The following is a 14,346-nucleotide window of genomic DNA, read 5'->3' as shown; positions in this document are numbered from 1 at the left end:
GATCAAGCCAGAGGCAGCATCTTTCCTGAGGTCAGTGTTAGGGACCAGCACCCCACCCACCTCTGCCCCAGCCCCCTCTGCCCTCACAGCAGCCCCAGATCTCTACTCATCCCTCCTGCACCCAAGTAGGAAGCACCCGTGCAGCAAAATCAGATCAAAAGAAGGAAAAAAAGAAGACCTGCATTCGACTTTTCATGATAGAATTTATAAGCAGAAACTCAGTACTTATTTCTGCTCATTATTGTTTTTCTTTGTTGCTGACTTTATATTTTCTACATAAGATAAGTACTCTGCAATAATAATTTCTTCATCTTCCAGTGTTGAGTCAAGATAATCTTCTTCATGTTCTGGAATATCTTCCAGTATTTCATTGACAGCTTCGGTTTCCATATCTTCATCTGTTGAGGCACTAGAGGTACCTACAACGGAGGAACGTGGTTATAGCGGAGGTGGGGAGACGGAACGGACCCACATGAACATCCACAAGGCCCTCCCTGGCCACACAGCCTAAGCACAGAGCAGCGCTGCGTCCAGAAGGGCACACCTGCCCTGGCCCACTCCCACCTTGGTACTCAGAGGCCTCAGACCTACCTGCGGAGTCGGAAGGGGACGTGGATGGCGTTGATGAAGAGTCTTCCACCAAGAGCTGCAGGTCAGGAGGAAGAGTTCCTCCGTTGTGGGCGAGGGTCTGAGCTGCCAGCTGCACGTTTCCCCTGAACACTCTCAAGGCAGCATCAGCCACCACAGCGTCGAAGCCCATGTACACCAGCTAGGGGAGAGCACGGGGAAGTGGTGGCTACCCACAGGCCTCGGCGACACAGAGCTGACCCATGCCCAGCACTCCCGTCCGCCCCCTGCCCTGGCAGGGACAGCCTCACAGGGAATATGTGTCCAAGGCCCCTGGTGTGCACACAACACCAAGCCTTGTGTCACACTGCTCTTTAGCACCAGCGGGTACATGGGGCCACCCAGAAAGGATTGAGGAAGACTGAGCCAAATGTTCCAACCCCCAGGCCTCTCAGAATGGCAACAAGCTTGTGGGCCCACAGGGACGTGCTACAACGGTCACTAGGACCTGTAGGAAATCAGTCACAAGGCCCTCAGTGTGCTAACGGGGGAGGGAAATGTGGACAGAGTCGCCACGGTGATGTCCTTATGGGTCACAGGCAGAGACGTGCTTGAAAGCAGAGGTAGCTGATGTGGAAAGTTCTCTATGCATACAAGAGAGAAAAAGTCTAAAGAACCTCCAGTTGCCTTCCAATTTCCAACTCTGGAAGGAAATACCTCCTGCTTCACTTCTACCCACCACAACTGCCGCATGCTCGGCTGGCCTCCTAGGGTGGGCCCGAGTCCTGCCTAGAGCCCTGTCCTGCCCACCTCATCACATTAGCACACCCCGTGCAAGGCCATGGGGGCGAGGGGCGCAAATCCATTCTTACTTACTTGGTCAATGTTTTCCTGGGAAGGACTTTCTTGCTGGTTGTTCGTTTCAGGATCTGAATCATTTAACCACCACATCTGAGGATTGCTGAGAAGAATCTGGAAACACAGGAATACCCTTTACTCAGCACTCACACCTGTGCATTTAGATGAAGCACCCCCTCGCTGCAAGGCACACTGGTCACGGGACACCCGACTAACAGTGTAGGATGCTGTGGGGGGGCCGGGCAAAGGGTGTGAAGGAAGCAGGGGAAAGGGACCATCCCCCCAGCCCAGGTATGGCTGGGGATGCTGGTGTTTAGACAGCTTCCTACCAAAGGTACCATGGGACTTGAGGTCTGGAAGAGCAAGATTAGCCACACAAAAGATCCCCTGGGGGTGGGGAGTGGGGCCTTAGCGGTTTAGCGCCACCTTCAGCCCAGGGCGTGATTCTGGAGACACAGGATCATGTCCTGTATTGGGCTCCCTGCATGCAGCCTGCTTCTCCCTCTGCCTGTGTCTCTCCACGCTCTCTCTCTCTGTCTCTCATGAATAAATAAATTAAATCTTTAAAAAAAAAAAGAAAAAAAAAAAGATCCCTGGGAAGTGGAAGGTACCAGAGCTCAGCCTCTGGGGCCACAGGTCAGGCAGGGCCATAAGCACATAGGCTTCTTGGAGGTGCAGGGCGGCCCCGAGGTCATTTCTCTTTGGAGTGTCATGGGCTACATTTCAATTTAAAATGTCAAGGAGAGGACAGAGTTCTTTTGACCCTTGATTTCCATATCACACAATACTTACTCTTAACCTTTAAAAACCCTTTTGAGGAGTGTCCCTTAATTACTTCCATACTGGTGGCACATCTCACTTGCTACTTGTGTAGTTAAATCTCCTGGGGGGGGGGGGGAATCCCTGGGTGGCACAGCGGTGTGGCGCCTTCCTTTGACCCAGGGTGCCATCCTGGAGACCTGGGTCGAGTCCAGGATCGAGTCCCACATCGGGCTCCCGGAGCATGGAGCCTGCTTCTCCCTCTGCCTGCGTCTCTGCCTCTCTCTCTCTCTCTCTATCATAAATAAATAATTAATTTTAAAAATTAAAAAAAAAAATCTCCTGGGGGGGGCCATCGGTCCTTCCATGTATTTAGAATGTCCTGCCTTTATATTTTTCCAACATAAGTCAAACTAGATACTCAAGTTCATTTATAAATGTATACACACACGCACACATACATTTACTCATGGAAACTTCTGAGGAATGGACAGGAGGTCTTGAGAATTAAACAGCAAAGGCAGGGAATGCTCCTAGCTGCCTGCAGGGCCCAGTGTGAACTCCTCAGCAGGGCAAGTGAGGGGACACCTGCCCACCTGGCCCGCAGCTCCCTCTTCCTTGGGCCTCCACTCTCATGTGGGTCCTGTGCCTGCCCAAAGAGGCACCCCCCTCTGCCCTGGCCAGCCTGTGTGACCCTCCACAACTCAGCGGAACCCCTGCTCCCCGCATGCTGTGCTCCCACACAGTGGCCTTCCCTCCACTGTGTTCTGTCTCCCCAACACTCTGTGGGCTCCCTGAGGCCAACGTGTACTGACTGAATCAATAAAACAATATTAAAATTTTTTTTTTAGCTAAAAGAAAACTATCCTAAGGCTTTAGTAACTCTTTTCTTCCTCCACATCTCTGCTAAACTCCTGGTGTTGCCATTAGAAACCTTCCACAAAGCTCTGCCCTGTGGGCTCTGCTATTGGGACCGAGAACGAGAGAACTGACCTTTGGATCCAAACCAGGACTGGGAGAAGGCCCTGGCAGGGGGACCCCACGCACCACGGAAGGACATGGAGGGGAGCCCATGACCCACAAGCAGGGGCGCTCAGGGTGGGCTGCAGGGGAGGCGCTACCTTCAGGGCTTCGTCCAGGTTCCCACTGGCCTGATGCAGGGCCTGCTTGGCTGCATGAGTAGAGTAGCCCATTCCTTTCAAGGAGTTTATGTTCTCCAGCCGGCGTCTTTTCTTCTCTTTTTCCTCTTTCCTTATTTGGGCCAATTCCTTTAGGAAAACAGTAAAGTCAGAGTTGGGGATTGAGGTTCTGCAGGAAACCTTCTCAATCTATGCTCTGTAGGATTCCTGGGGTTGCCACGCAGAGTGGAAAACAAGGGGGATGAACCTCTCAGCATGTCCCACATCTACAGCACGAGGGCTGCAGGCTAGCGCAGAGGGCACGAAGAGGGCATGGCACTGCTCCGGGGGGGCGGGGGGGGGGGGGGGGGCGGGCAGTGAGAGCTGGAGAGCTCTGTCTGGGGTAGAGGAGAGTGCCTCAGTTACCACCTGCCCAGTCCCAGGGAGCTCATTGCTGCTCAGGCTGAGACATGGATGGCTCCTCTTCCAGGAAGGGGGTAGAGGAGCTTTATCCATGGCTGGGGGGTGGGAAGGGGGGCTTTCTGGCCCCTGGTTAAGTCCTGGGATCTTGTTAAAATGTGGAGTCTGAATGGGGGGTGGGGGCAGTGTGCCGGATGATACCAAAGATGCAGATGTATCCACCCCACTCCAGGTGCTCCTAGGGCCTATCAACCCATTTAAAACCTCCAGAACACTCAATGCCAGGAGATAAAGGCCATCTAATCCCATGACTCTTGACTCTGAGTCTCAGAAGTGCCTTCTGTTGCTGCCAAAGCCTGAGAAGGGCTACAAAGAGTTCTAGCCTCTTCTCTCCCATCTCAGCCCCAATCAGGAGAGTTCAGAATTTGTTTTGGAAACAAATGTCATTCTAGGGGCACCTGGGTGGCTCAGTTAAGTGTCCAGCTCTTGATTTCGGCTCAGGTCATGATCTCAGGGTGGGGATATGGACGGAGCCCATGTTGGGCTCTGCCCTCAGTGGGGAGCCTGCTTCTCTCCCTCTGCCCCTCCCCTTGCACTCTCTAAAATAAAAAAAATAAAAAAAAAAAACTACAGATTCTGCTGACCAAAAAAACAAAACTAAAACAACTTGAAAACCACTAATTTAATCCAACCTCATAATTTTGCCAATGAGAAGACAGAAAAACTCTAAAGAAAGTTAAGTGGCCTGCTGGTTAAGGTCACGGCTGACTGCAGAGCTGGGCTGAGGGCTTTTGCACAATTCTGGAGATGGTGAGCCCTCGGCCAACACCAGGAAAACAGTGAAGAGAACGGCTTTTTCTTCTTCGTCTATCCCTCCTCCGTGGCTCAGCCCAAGCAACAAGTGCCACCCATCTTGCACACAAGAGGGACAGAGCCTCATCTCTTGGGAAGAAAGGAGTCATCACAGTGCTGCCAAGAATTCCCACAGAGCCCGCAGGACTACAGACCAGTGACTGGCCAAAACATACCCAGGGACGAAAGCATCCTTTGACTCTAATTTCCTGTTTCAAACTGGACAACCTACTGATGAGCAGCCTGCCCCTGCTGATGGGGACGTGGCAGGGCCACTCCCTTCACCCCAACACCCATGTCCTCCTGCTGATGCCTCTGACCTCCACCCAGGCAGCAGGCTTGGCCATCTAGAGCCTCAGAGCCCCACTGGCCAGGTGCCAGTGCCTCCTCTGGCACCCAGGGTCCCAACACCCGTCCTCCATGTCCCCATGCTGCCCTGTCCCCCCTGCTCCTCAACCACATGGGCCAGCGAAGGGATTCTGTAGCACCGGCGTTTTGACCTGTATTCTCACCTCCCTGCTGCATCAGCTGCCCCTACCTGCCCCACCCCCTGCCTCCAATTTTAGCTCTTCCATTTATATTCCAAGACACCTGCACAACATTCAAACACAGAGAAGGGTGCTGCTGGCCAGCAGATGCAGGATCCGGCTTCATCTCACCCCGATCTGCCAGGAGGTCGGATCCTTAAAGTGCGGCTCCTTCAAGTACAAGGGTCTAGTTCGCCTTCCTGTTAATCATGTGGACACACAGGAGAAAAGTAGTTTTCCTGATGTTTCCCTTTACACTAGAAACTGGAACAATAAAACGGACGGGGCAGAGGCTGGGGGTACCGCACTGAGCCGTGTGGTGGAGGCAGTAGTCAGGCCGCTGGGAGGGTGGAGCGGGGGAGGCTCGGGTGCTGGGGGTGCCGGGGTGAACGGGCTGTAGGACGGGGCTGGTGAGCTTGTCATGGGGAAGCAGGCTGGTAGGCTTCCGGCTGCTCCTGCCTCACGGGAAACTAGCCTCTGCTGAGAGCCACACTGTACAACAACACTTCTAGGAATCTGTGCCCCCTCGGCTGGCGGAGATGGAGATGGAAACGCCCACACCAAAAGCCTTGGGGGCTGCGAGGGCAGCAGAACTTGGTAGCCATGCCAGGCCGCCCTTTTGTCCACCCTCCTGGAGCTGCAGAGTGGACCCTGGGGAAGGGCTGTGGAGGGTTCTAGGGTCTTCTGTAACCCTCACCCTCGCCAGTGAGCAGCGCAGTGCTGCTCTGAGGTCTCTGATTGGCAGCCCCGGCCTCCGGCGCGACAGGAAGACCCAGGTGACAACAGCCAACAGAGACAGAAGCCAGGTTCTCCACCTCAGGGCGACCCCACTGAACCAACTAACCAGAGACTTGTCCTGCTTCGGGGTGCTTCACAGCGAAGCAGGTCCATAACTACCTCCCCAGTATTTAAGCCAAAGCAGCCTGGACCCACACCCACTGGGTGAAGAGTGAACAGCACCCACCACCCACATACGCTGCTGTTTTGTCCTTCGTTTTCTCCAAGGGCTGTGATTCAACTTTTTTTTTTTTTTTTTTTTTGTGATTCAACTCTTAACACACACACACACACACACAAGGGATGGGACTCCACTGTTCTTTAAGAACATTTATTTTTACTACTTATAAAAACTCACGAAAAAAAAAAAAAAAAAAACTCACGAGAACACTATTCTCAGGTAGGACATGGAGAGTGCGTGAGAAACCTGGTCTTCGTTCAGGTTTTACCACTGATCTGACCCACAACCCATTCATAAAACTGGGAATTATCTGCCCCAGTGGCCCTAACAGTGGCCCATGGGAAAACAAAGCCCCTTTTAAAATGCTTTCCAGAAATCTACCACGGTTAAAAAACAGAGAGAGGAGACATGCACAGACAGGCTACTTGGATAATGGACTTCGGAGCTACTGCCACCACAGCAGGAAATAAAACTAAGGCAACTGCACTACCTGAAATTAATGCAATTAAAATAGGCAAGTTCCTCCTGTTTCTTCCCAGTCTGAAGCATAAAGAGCTTCTTGTGATTATAACTACTATGGAACAATCGTTTGCTTTTCTTTCATACCCAGGAGCTATAGCATTTTGGAAATAGGCTTACTATTGCCTCAAGTTTCACACCTATGCAAAGGCCGAGACCCAGTGTCACCGAGACCAAGTTAAGGTACCTCTCTGCGGTTGGTAATGTGGGCAGCCGCGTGGTCCACGTTCCCGTCACATGCCCTCAGGCCAAGCCGGGCCTCCTGGGCAGTAAATCCCAACTGCAACAAATTGTGAACTTTTGACGGATCAATGTAGAGCTCTTTAAAGAGTTGACGTGCCTACAGACAAGAAAGTTTTCAATTAGCAATAATCGCTCCTCGGATAAACCTCATTGGCTACGATACTGCCACTGCGCAAAGCTTGCCTACAGACAAGAAAAAGATACAAGAGTCATGCATGTAATCTTCGCAACATTAAAACTTAACACAAAGCTAAGGCCTGAAAAAAGGAAGCTTGTACCCAGTGTGAATTAGGGTGTGTCAGATTTTAGATAAAAACTCTCAACCCTGCTTATTATCAACCAGCTTGAACAGAATAGACATGTGATGTATCATACTGAACAGAAGGAAACAGGCCGAGTATTATGGGCAGGGCTGGTATCCGCTATCTCCTCCGTTTCTGTCACCAAATACCCTGAATTTGAGCTGTGCACATGGCATTTCTCACCCTCTCCTGCAACCAGGTGTAGCTAGGTGGTTAAGTCCAGGCCAGTGGCCTATAGTAGGAGTGACAGCCCCAACTTCTGGTCCTTCCAGAGGCAGCCCTGGACTCTCTCTCACACACACACAAACTCTCTCTCTCTCTCTCTCTCTCTCTCTCACTCTCACACACACACACACACACACACACACACACAAGCACTCCCTCCCTCCCTCCTTCCCTCCCTCCCTCCCTCCCTCCATCTCTCTCTCCCTCTCTCCCCCTCTGCTGGCTGGAAGAGGACTGACAGGAGCCACCATGGCTGCCACACAGAGGCTGGCCAAGCTGCTCCACTGACCCGCCTGCTCATCTCCATGCTGCTAGATGAGACATGGAGACTACAGCCAATTAAAGTCACTGTCTTTCTGAGGTTTCCTTATCACAGCAGCTCACATGCACCCTAGCAAATACGAGTACGGCTATGGCCTGTGTGACGCAGAGGGCACAGAGGACAGAGGCAAGTTCCTCACCACACTACTGAGTTTATGAAATACTTGACATCTTGGGATGAAAAAAAAAGTAGGTGAAAATACTCCCTGGAGTATTCATTTTCTTACCTTGTTGAGATACTCACGAGCCTCTTCACCATTTCCACTGTGATAGTTTCGGATACCTTGAAGCAAGTAAAGTCTTAAAAACAATACCTTCTCTTTCCCACAGTTCCCCTAAAGTTATTGGGGGAAAAAAGTATAAAATTATTTCTAATTTCAGATCTAGAATATTCACACTTATAATTCCCTTCATCTCTACAGGGGCAAAACAGTGTGACTAAAATGTTTCTATCTTTAGTTATTGCTGAGGGCAAAAGTAAAGATCTCAGAGGACAATGACACCTTATGTCCCACAAGGAAGAATTGGTCAGAACACCTGTGTCCAGACACCCAAGACTGTAGTTCTTCTGGTCAGTAAGGAAGTACACAAAAACCCAAACCAGGGATATTTTATACTCCCCTGAAATTTCCAAGCAGAATTCTGATGACTTGTGGAAATCACCTTACAAAAATCGTTATTCAAATCACAGCTCTTGAGCTGTGACTCACTCGTGTCAACTGTTACCATTCAAAATGTCTATTTTTTCTGCATTCAAATCTTCCATGAGACGCTACTGAACACGGTCACCAGCTCTCTTGGTCGAGGTGATCATCGACGGGGTTCTAGGACTGGAAGACTGTCCCTCCAGCTAAACACTGCACAGGCCAAAGTAATAGCCCAACTTGTAACACATTTCAAATTCCCATTAAAGGAGAGCTTCAAAAGAACCCTGTGGATACTACTGCCAAATCACCTTTTGGCAGCAGTCTAAATTTTGTAGCAGGAATAAACTCAGATCATAGAAATGGGCTCAATAATACATAAAACAAATTACAGTAACATACTTTTATGTTGACCAGCCTCTGGTGGTTTTCTCCGTAGCAATTTTTAAAGCATTTCTGAGCCAAGTTTAATTTTTTTTCTGCATCATCAAGGCATTCCAGTTGTTCCAAGCAGAAGTAACACCACACTATATCCAGCTGGAGCACTGCATAGTTATCTACTGTATCCAGCAGTTCCCTGCAACACTCACTAGGGGAGCGGAAGGAAATGACATCACAGAAAAGTCACATTAAAAACCTTTTTGTGAATTACTGGAAGTCTTTTCCAGGTTCTGCTATATTTCCAAAGACTGGCTGCTATACAGCACAGACCCCACTGCTTACAAAGGGAGCTATATTTATAATCTGAATCCTCCTGACGGGGAAAAAAGCAGTTAGGGCTCACCACGAAGTGTGATACAACCACCACCCCACTGCCCCAGGCATAAACACACACATACTCTTGCTACCTGGGAAAGAGGTTCAGCAAGAAGTGGAAATTGAGGTCACGGTGTCAGAACCCTTCAGCAAACATGAGGAGACCGTGGTTTAAAGCAAAGGTTTCCAACGCTGACTGCAAACCTGAGGATTTTTTTCTTTTGTTTCTTACTGATGCTGAAGCTCCATCTACATCAAATCCTAACAGAAATCTCTGGAAGTAGGCCTTGGAGGTTGTATATCAAAAATCTCCCTGGGTGAGTCTAATGTACAGCCAAAGTTGTGAATAATGCTTTAAAGAGCCCCCCCCACCTCCAAAAAAAATCACTACTTAACTATGAATGCCTCAACTGATGAAAACAAGGCATTCATGTCCAATCACAGTCAAGCTGGGAGGAAAAACAATCCAGAAAATGCCAGGCTTGAAATGCTTAGCTGATCTGGGGTCTCAGGTGCAGGCGAAATGCTACTCTGTAGCTGTACTCAGGTCCAGAGAAGAGGGAAATGTTGATAAAGATGGACATTGAGCTTATTTATTCTGATTTTAAAATGTGACTTTTAGAAATTCATAACATACATCTAGACCTCATGTCTGAACTTTCTTGTCACCAAAATGGGAAACCTCTGGAAGAAACTTGAAAGGTCTCGCCTGTTTGTTTTCGTGGGTATTCTATTAAAAATAAGACTGCTCTTGTATAAAACTGCAAAATCTACATGCCCTCAAGCTTCCCACCTTGCCTATCAATATCTGCTTTGAAGAAACAGAAAAACCAAAGGAATGAGATGGTGTCCTTTATAGTGTGATGTGGGAGCCTCCTGAGCGGAGCGTCAGCGCTCTGGGGTCTGCACAAGATGGTATACTGGGTGCAAGAGAAATCTGCTGGAGCAGCTTCCTACAGTTATCTGTTCTACTTTTCACCCACGGTTTCTACTCTTCATGAAAGTTCTGTGAGGTACACCCTGTACTTCATACACATGCACACACACACAGGCCCCTGCCTGAACTGCCTGCTCGGCCTGAGAACGTGCCTTTGAGGGAAGAGGAAAACCTCTGTGGGCTGTGCTCTGATCTTTCATTCGAGGTGACCCTACATTCTAGATTTCTGTTTCTGTGACAGATGATGATCCTGCCGTTCGTAAGAAAATGGGACATTTTGTCCCAGTTTTCACTGCCTTACATGGGTGTAGGCTCATTGTTGTTTAATGAGAAGCAAGAGCAAGGACAGAAAACACCTCATTTCAGATAAAAATAAAATCATGTGTGCAAGTTCGTTCCAGAAGGGAGTACTGTAAAACATAAAAACAACCCCAGGTCTCAGACTAACAAAGTACAGGTGATTCTTTTAGTTTCAGAAATAATACTTGCTATTCATTTAGAGACCTATAAAAGATACCACAAAATCGACAATTACAGTTAATGATCCTGCAACTATTAAGGCCCGTATTTGAACCTGATCATGTCACTCAGAAAGAAAACTTTTAAGACCTTGTATAAAATTGTATCTTATATTTTTATTAATACTGCTTTGGCTTATGGTTCTAGTAGCTTTCATACTCAATGGTGAGTTTTCAGGTTAAAAACATGAATTATAATAAATGAGCAATGTTTATTTAAACAAAGCCTACTGAACCTACCTTTAGAAAAATTCAGTCCCACTTGGGCTAAAAACAGTTATTTAACAGAAATTTATTCTCTTTGCCTTATGAGTTTTAAATTTTTATTAAAATAAAGATGTCAATTCCAAAAGGTAAGCTAAGCTTACATACATATCCCCAATTTTTTTTTCCCCCAGAAAGGTCGACTAAGAAGTCTTTTCAATCACTGGCTTGAAGGAACCAGATTATAGTGGCCTCACTGTGGTGTTTTTCTTACTTCTTATACTTGAGACTCATTACAGTTATCTGGGGGTTTATAGTTTTCAAGAAACTGCGAAAAATTTTGGCCATTACTTCTTAAGATTCTTTTGTGGGGGGTGGGGGGCTGGCTGCCTCCTTTTGCAGGGACTACAATTATTGATGTATCAGGTCATCTGAAACTGCTTTACAACTAAATTGTGGGTATTGTGTCCAATTTTTAAAAAATTTTCAGTCTTTTCAAAGGATTCCTGTTGGATCATTTCTATTGCCCCATCTTCACATGTACCCATCTTTCCTTCTGTGGTATCCAATCTGCACTGTATCCCACCCCATGCTCTTCACCTCAGACACTGTATTTTTCATCTCTGCAATTCCAGTGTGGCTCTCTGGTGGATGTTCCATGTCTATTTAACATGCTCTATCCTTCCTCTACCTTCCCGAATATATGGAATGTGGCTACAGTAACTGTTTCAATGTCCTAGCCAATGAATTCTATCTTCTATGTCACTTCTGAGTCTGTTTCCATTGACTATTCTCTTTATTACAGCTGTAATTCCCTGCCTCTTTGCACAACTGTCCGTTTTTAATTGATGACTGGATATTTCTGTATCTCTATAAATATTACTGAGCTTTGTCTGAGATGCAGTTATTTGAAAACAGTATGATCCTTTTAAGGCTTGCTTTGAAGCTTTGCTAGGTGGGACCACAGCAGCCCTTGGAAGTGAGTTTGCCCTACTGCTGAGGCAACACCCTTCTGAATTCTGTGATGTCTCATAGTTTCCCACTGTGGCTGGTGGGAGCACAAATTATTCTTGGCCTTCTGAACTCTGAAGATTGTTCTCTGCTCCTTTGGGCGGGCAGGGGTGGGGGTGGGGGTGGGGGTTCCCTTGCCCTGGGTGGTTTCCTAATAGGCACGTGCTGATCATTACTCAAGGGAATACTCCAAGGACACCTTTTGAAGCTTTGTGACACATTCCTGCAGGCAGCTCTCTCCTCTCACACTTTGGCCTCCCTGGATTCCTAGCTCCATTTCTTCAACTCCAGGGAGACCAGGAGGCTCCACCTGGGTTTCTCGTCCCTGCGCTGCAGCCTACAGACTCTCTAGGTAGTGAGCTGAAAGGATTACAGGGCTCCCCCAGATTGTTTCCCTACCAAAAACTGCAGTTTTCATACACTCTGCCCAAATTTCCAGTTGCTTCAGGTAATAGGGGACATCCAGTCCTTGTTACTCCATCTTGGCTGGAAGCAGAAATCCCACTGTGAGTTTTAAGCAGGGAAAGAAACTACTCTGGATCATACTGTCTACCATACCCCAAGACGTATCACAGAAAGTTCTGATGGAACTTCCAGCCTACCTGGAGGTAGGAAGGGGACAGAACAACTGAAGTGTCTTCCACCCACATCCCTGACCTGCACTAGAGTTGATCTCCTTTACTAAGAGGAAGCACTTACACTAAAACTATGCTGATAAGTCAGCCTGAATAAAGAGAGCTTCAGGAAAAAAAAATTCTCTACTGAGGCACTGACAATGATCATTAGGTTATTATGTCTACTACGTACTGTGAACTGAAGATAGTTATTTTTATTCGGGGGTTCCTGGAGACCTGAAAATTATTTCAAGGATTTGTCTGGGATAAAAAGATTGAGAAAGGTTCATAGGGACAAATTAAAATCAACTATGTCTTGGTGACTGCTGAGGCTGGATTAGAAACACAGGAATTCACTGTACTAACCTTTACTTTTATACATATTTGAAATTTTCTGTAATAAAAAAACCTATGGAAGGAAATGAACAATGTATCTGAGTCTGAAGGACCTAAACTGCAGCCAGCACCAGGAACAGCCAAGGAGAAAGAAAGGAGCACAGAAGCTGAGACAAAGTAGCAGAGTTAGAAAACCTGAAAGGCACTGGGTCTTTGTTCTAGTTATTTTCAGATCTGCCCCGTCCTCCCAAATATTTAAGAAATAAATCCCCCTTTTTGCTTAAGTTAGTTTAAATCTAGATTTTTCTCACTTAAAACTCAAGGGTGCCTGCTGCTAATATGGCTGGCAAACCATAAACATTTGTATTTATCCTTGTGAAGTGTGCAGTATATCCTGGGAATTCGTCAAAATGAAAAAGAAAACCCTAAAGTTGTTAACTTTGGACCATTTTTAGATATTAAGTCTATTTTTCAAATGTTTCTCTGCCAGGATTAGTTTCCCATCAAGAGGAATCAGGAGCCTTTGGGAAGCCACCAATGCCTGATCGGGGGCAGAAAACATCAGGATGAGTCTGGAACACCTCTGGATACTAGAGACCTCCAGGATCAGGTTGAAAGGATGCAGGACAGGACCCACTTATTGGCCAAAGATGATCAATTTAAGCACTGAGGTTTGAAACACATTTAAGGTGTTAAAATCCATGAGTTCATATTGATACTTAAAAACAAAACAAAACAAGAAGGAAGAAGAAAGAAAACCTCACTGGTGATATCCTTTTTGGAAAATTCTAGGGAAGTACTTCCTTTATTCTGAAAACAAGAAAATAGGAAAGAACCAAGCATTTTATTCTTTCTGTACAAACTGTACCTCACCATAACCAAATAACTGACGAAGAATAATATTCCTTTTCACAAGAATCCCAGCAATAAACGCAGAAGGAATAATAAGGTATCACTATTTAGCAGTCCCTAAGGAAACAATGGATTTGGGGAATGATCATCAACAACCACACCAAAAAAGGGGGAAAAGCTGCCAGGGACTGCACAATGGATGGTGCAGGCTGACAACACATCACAGGAAACAGACATAGCTCCTACATGAGGGTGACAAAAATAAAATAAGTGCATATGTTTATAAAATTCTTTACAGGGAAGAGACATTAGAAATCTGAAGGAATGAAATAATTTACAAACTGGTCTACACTGTAACTATTCTTTTCACATTAACCACTGTCTTGGGTGAAAACCTGAAGTCTGAAGTATCTAGGGCAGAGATAGTGCTGTGTGTCATCTGGGCTAATTTCCTTAAAACTGGTAACACCAAGTACAAAAGTGCCTACCAGAAATATTTGTCAGCATCCAACAGACATGGCAAGGCTATTCCATATTCTTTTCTTTTCAGGAAAGCTCTGCCTTTCTCATGATATCCCATAGCTAACATAAGGGCCTAGAAAAAATACAGATTTAAAAAAACATCACTTTAAACTATAATAAACAAATTATATTAAAAGTATATTTAAATCTAAAGAAAACATGGGCAGCCCCGGTGGCCCAGTGGTTTAGCGCCACCTTCAGCCCAGGGCATGATCCTGGAGACCTGGGATCGAGTCCCAGGTCGGGCTCCCTGCATGGAGCCTGCTTCTCCCTCTGCCTGTGT

At 47.0% G+C, this 14,346-nt stretch overlaps 1 pseudogene; it reads right to left on the bottom strand.

Moving 5' to 3' along the window:
- Positions 1-6,841: 6,841 nt before the first annotated feature.
- Positions 6,842-7,001, bottom strand: LOC119877125 (annotated as a pseudogene).
- Between the last annotated feature and the right edge of the window lie 7,345 nt (positions 7,002-14,346).

This window comes from Canis lupus, chromosome 16 (genome assembly GCF_011100685.1).
Source record: "Canis lupus familiaris isolate Mischka breed German Shepherd chromosome 16, alternate assembly UU_Cfam_GSD_1.0, whole genome shotgun sequence".
Lineage (NCBI taxonomy): Eukaryota > Metazoa > Chordata > Mammalia > Carnivora > Canidae > Canis > Canis lupus.
The sequence above is the reverse complement of the archived record's forward strand: the minus strand, read 5'-3'. Positions and strand labels throughout refer to the sequence as shown.